This window comes from Arachis ipaensis, chromosome B9 (assembly GCF_059453495.1).
Source record: "Arachis ipaensis isolate K30076 ecotype BB chromosome B9, ASM5945349v1, whole genome shotgun sequence".
In the NCBI taxonomy this organism is placed as follows: Eukaryota; Viridiplantae; Streptophyta; class Magnoliopsida; order Fabales; family Fabaceae; genus Arachis; species Arachis ipaensis.
In genome coordinates this window covers 77,923,069-77,928,756 of record NC_142444.1, presented here as the reverse complement: position 1 = coordinate 77,928,756, position 5,688 = coordinate 77,923,069, and the positions used below count along the sequence as shown (strand labels likewise).

The 5,688-nt window shown below is 40.5% G+C and overlaps 1 non-coding gene across 1 annotated transcript; it reads left to right on the top strand.

The window, feature by feature from the left end:
* Positions 1-3,194: 3,194 nt before the first annotated feature.
* LOC148545103 (small nucleolar RNA R71) lies at positions 3,195-3,298 on the top strand. The gene has a single exon (XR_015901897.1). It is a non-coding gene; the product is annotated as a small nucleolar RNA R71 (small nucleolar RNA).
* The last annotated feature ends 2,390 nt before the right edge of the window (positions 3,299-5,688 follow it).

Below are 5,688 nucleotides of genomic sequence, written 5' to 3'. Positions count from 1 at the left end.
CTTTAGATCCAATGAGATAAGATCTAAATTTGTCAAATGCAAAGACTATTGCCAAGAGTTCTTTTTCAGTGGTTGTGTAATTCTTTTGGTTAGCATTCAAGACTTTACTGGCATAATAAATCACATGCACCAAATTGTTTTTCCTTTGTCCTAACACGGCCCCAATAGCAAGGTCTGATGCATCACACATCAGTTCAAAAGGTAAGTTCCAATCAGGTGGGGCAATGATAGGTGCAGAGGAAAGTTTTTGCTTCAAAAGATCATAGGCTAGCATGCAATTTTTATCAAATACAAAGGGTGTATCAGAGACAAGCAAGTTACTCAAAGGTTTGGCTATTTTAGAAAAGTCTCTAATAAACCTTCTGTAAAAACCAGCGTGTCCCAAAAAGCTTCTAACTGCCTTGACATTACTTGGTGGAGGTAGTTTTTCAATGATTTCCACCTTAGCTCTGTCCACCTCCATGCCTCTATTAGAGATTTTGTGGCCAAGGACTATTCCTTCTGTGACCATGAAATGACACTTTTCCCAGTTTAATACTAGGTTAGTCTCTTGGCACCTCTTAAGCACCAAGGCAAGGTGGTGTAGGCAGCTGGGAAAAGAATCCCCAAACACAGAAAAATCGTCCATGAAGACCTCAATAAATTTTTCAATCATGTCCGAAAAGATGGACAGCATGCATCTTTGGAAAGTGGCAGGTGCATTGCACAACCCAAAGGGCATGCGTCTATAAGCAAAAACTCCATATGGACAAACAAATGATGTTTTCTCTTGATCACTAGGATCAACTACTATTTGGTTGTAGCCCGAATATCCATCCAAGAAGCAATAGTAAGCATGTCCGGCAAGCCTTTCAAGCATCTGATCCATGAATGGGAGTGGGAAATGATCTTTTCTGGTAGCTTCATTGAGTTTCCTGTAGTCTATGCACATCCTCCATCCAGTAACGGTTCTTGTGGGTATGAGTTCGTTCCTCTCATTTGGAACCACAGTTATGCCACCTTTCTTGGGCACTACATGGATGGGACTAACCCATGGGCTATCAGAAATGGGGTAGATTACCCCTGCCTGCCATAACTTCCTCACTTCCTTTTGTACCACTTCTTTCATGACGGGATTCAATCTTCTTTGAGCTTGAATGGAGGGTCTAGCATCTTCTTCTAACAAGATTTTATGCATGCATATGGATGAACTTATCCCCTTCAAATCAGCTAGGGTCCATCCAATGGCATCTTGATGAGTTTGCAGCACCTTGATCAATTCTTCTTCCTGTTCTTGGCTCAAGGCCGAGCTAATGATAACAGGGTGACTCTCATCACTACCCAAGTATGCATACTTGAGATTAGGGGGCAATGCTTTGAGCTCAGGTTTTGGTGCTTCCTTTTCTTCTTTCACTTTCTCTGGCCTGCTTAGCATAGTTGTGTCATCGTCCTTGATATCACTAACTTCAATATCCTTGGTGAACTCCTCCTCTGCCACTTCCTTTATTGTTTCCTCAAAAGTTTCTTGTACTGCAATGTCCACTACATCAACCCTCATGCATTCCCTTAGTGATTCTGATGGATAGCTCATTGCCTTGAATACATTAAACACCAATTTCTCATCATGGAGTCTAAGAGTGAGTTCACCCTTTTGCACATCTATGATGGCTCCAGCAGTAGCTAGGAAGGGTCTTCCCAGAATTATTGAAGCTTTGGCTTCTTCCTCCATATCTAACACCACAAAATCAGCAGGAAATATAAATTCTCCCACTTTCACCAACAAATCCTCAACTATCCCATGAGGGAATTTAAAAGTTCGATCTGCCAATTGGAGGGCCATTCTTGTTGGTTTGGCTTCTTCAATCTTCATTCTTCTCATCATTGTTAGCGACATCAAATTGATGCTGGCCCCTAAATCACACAAGGCCTTCTCCACCATGACTTCTCCTATAATACAGGGGATTTGGAAACTGCCTGGGTCCTTCAATTTCTGAGGCAATTTGTGCTGAATGATAGCACTGCATTCTTCAGTTAACAACACAGTTTCCTCATTTCTCCAGCTTCTCTTCTTGGTCATTAATTCTTTTAAGAATTTTGCATAGAGTGGCATTTGCTCTATTGCCTCAGCAAAGGGAATGTTGATTTGAAGCTTCTTGAAAATCTCCAAGAACCTGGAGAATTGGCCATCATTTTCACTTTTCATCAAACGTTGAGGATAAGGTGCTTTAGGTGTGTAAGGCTTCAAGACCTCTTTTTCTTTTTCTTTTGTTGCAAACGGTGTAACAGATTGTCCTTGTTCTTTGTCTTTCACATTTTCCTTTGCTTCATCCTCTGTGGTTTCCCTTGAAATCTCCTTTAGATTCTTTCCACTTCTGAGGGTTATGGCCTTACATTCCTCCCTTGCAATAGCCTTGGCAGCATGAGAACTGCTTGTCCCAGGGGCTTGCTTAGTTAAATACAAAATTTGATTTTCTAGCTTCTGGATGGCAGCTCCTTGGTTTTGCAAGTTAGAATTTACTTCTTCCTTAAAAGCCTTCAATTCAATTATGTCTTGGCTCATGGTTGCAAGCATTCCTTCCATCCGGTTTAATTGATCTTGAAATTGTTGGTTCGGATTAGGTTGGGTATGTTGATTATTTTGGCCATGATATGATGATTGGGGGTAAGTGTTTTGTGTGGCTTGGTATGATCTTTGGTTGGAGTTTTGGTATGTGGAATTGTTTTGTTGGTTGTGGTTGTAAGGTTTGTGGTTTTGTGGTTGGGTTTGTTGGTTTCCCCACCCAAAGTTTGGGTGGTTTCTCCAGCCTGGGTTGTAAGTGTTGGAGTGTGGATCATATGATTGCCTTTGTTGGTTTCCCACATAGTTAACCTCATCCCAATCACCTCCTTCAATGCCTACTTCCTCTTGATCTTGTGTGTGTATTGCAGCCACTTGCTTTGTTTCTAATTGCCTGGTAAGCTCTGCTAGTTGCTTGGCAAACACCTTGTTTTGGGCTAGAATTGTATCAACATGGTTCAGCTCCATGACTCCCTTAGTGTTGTGCCTTTCTGATGCATAATAGTATTCATTCTCAGCCACTGTCTCGATCACTTCAATGGCTTCTTCCACGGTCTTTTTCTTGTTCAATGAACCTCCTGATGAATGGTCTACAGCCTTCCTTGATTCATAAGAGAGCCCATCATAGAAGATGTGCAATTGCACCCAATCATGGAACATGTTTGGTGGGCATTTCCTTGTCAAGTCCTTGAATCTCTCCCATGCCTCGTAGAGAGTTTCACCATCTTGTTGTCTAAAAGTCTGGACCTCAGATCGAAGCCTATTGACCTTTTGTGGAGGGTAGAAATGTGCCAGAAACTTGCCTTCCACCTCATCCCATGTGGTTAGACTCCCCCTTGGGAATGATTCCAGCCACTTAGCTGCCTTGTCCCTAAGTGAAAATGGGAACAAGAGCAGTTTATAGGCATCTTCCTGGACTCCATTGGACTTCACAGTGTCACAAATTCTCAGGAATTTTGTGAGATGTTGGTTTGGGTCTTCATTAGCATTTCCTCCAAAGGAACAATGATTTTCCACCAATGATATTAGCTGTGGCTTGAGCTCAAAATTGTTGGCCTGAATGGGTGGTTTTTGGATGCTACTACCACAATTCCCAGAGGTTGGGTTTATGTATGAACTAAGAACCCTCCTCTCAGGAATGGCATTGTTTCCATCAGCTCTCTCATGGTTGTGAACTTCTCTATCCATGTTGAGATCTAGAGCTTCCTCAAAATTGTCCTCAGATTCTCCTTCAGATTCCTCTTCTCCCACTACTCTCTTCCCTCTTGCTTCCCTTCTAAGTCTATGAAGGGTCCTTTCCGGTTCGGTATATGGAGGAGTTGATGTCTCTCCTCTCCTACCTGTCATACAAGAACACAGCTCAAACACAAACAAGTAAAATACTCTTGGTTAATGGAAGAGTATGGTTAGATCAATTGAGGAATTAAATCAAACAGTTAGTGAGTCAGTGAGTTAGTTGCATGAATTTAAAGGCATAAAGAAGGAAAGCATGTAACCAAGTGCAGAAATTAAAATTCAACAAATATCTAGAACAGAATTAACAAAGCAAGAGAAAATTGCTCAATCTAGTTAGCTTCCAATTTGAGAATTGTCAATCGAAAACCAATCCCCGGCAACGGCGCCATAAACTTGATGCACATAAACTAGTTATGCTACGATTTAGGAAATTGCACGATCGGCAAAATTCCTTCCGGCAAGTGCACCGGTTATCGTCGTCAAGTAAAAACTCACAATAGAGTGAGGTCGAATCCCACAAGGATTGGTTGATTGAGCAATTCGGATTAGAAGTGTGTTCTAGTTGAGCGGAATCAAGAATTGAGATGAGAATTGCGGAATGTAAAATTGGCGGGAAAAGTAAATGACAAGAAAATTAAATGGCCGAATCTTAAATTGCATGAATTAAAGAGCAGAATGTAAATTGCTGAAATTAAAAGGGAATGGGGGTGATTGCAAGAATTGAATTGCAGAATGTAAAGAGAAAGTGAAATCAGAAATGGGGAATTCATTGGGTTTAGGAGATATTGAAATCTCCGAATCAAAACATGTATATCTCTTCCTCAACCAATGCATTCATTGAATTTTGCTTGGCAATCTTATATGATTGGATCCCAATTCCTTGGCTCACCAATGCTCTCTAAAAACAAACAAATTCCCAATCCCTTGGTTTAAATGTTCATAAGAAGAGATGATGCTTGATCACTGATTATACCACACAATTTCATGAACCACAATTTGGTAGGATTACATGTCACAATATCCATCCAAACCCCAATCCAATCCACTGTGAGAAAGCTTCTCTAGCATGAATCCTCCATTCCTTTCCCAAGGCTCCGAAGGATTCCAAGTATGAGTAGTCTCTTTCCCAAGACAACTACTCAATGGAATTAGATCGAGAAGCTTTCTAACAAAATTCAAGAGAAAAGATTGAAGAAGAAGATAAACTATTATTGATTCATTGAATTACAATAGAGCTCCCTAACCCAATGAGAGGGGGTTTAGTGAATCATAGCTCTGAATTCAATTACAAAGAAAAGGAAAAACTAGCTCAAAGTGAAAGTAAAGTCCTCTCTAACTTAACTTCTATCCTATTTATACACTTTCTATATTGAGCTTCAGTTGTGCTTCTTGGGCTTTGAGGCCTCTCCTTGCTTTCCTTTTGCCTTGGGTTTATGATCCATAATCTTGATGAGGTTGTTGATCCAAGTCCTGTAACATTTATTGAGCCAACTTAGTGATAATCAAATAATGACACATGACTCAACAAATTGAGATTTCAAACTCATCAATCCTTCAGGCCCAATCCCATAAACCATGATATTCAATTGGGTTTCATACCAAAGTAAGTTTAAGTTAATAATTGTGCTCAAAGACTAACTTAAATCACAATATTTTTGGCCCAGAAACCCTTTTCAAGAGTGGCGTTTAAGTTGTAGTTTAAGCTTAAACTGCAACTTAAACGCCAGATACTTCTAGTGAGGCCATTTGTAAAAGCACGTTTAAGCTTCAGTTAAGGTTAAACTGAAGCTTAAACGTGGAAATGGAAGAATGGTAGCCCTGGAGAGTAATGTAGTCGAACACGTTTAACCTCCAGTTTAAGGTTAAACTGGAGGTTAAACGTGGAAAAGGAATGAGGCATCCTGGAGGTCGAACAC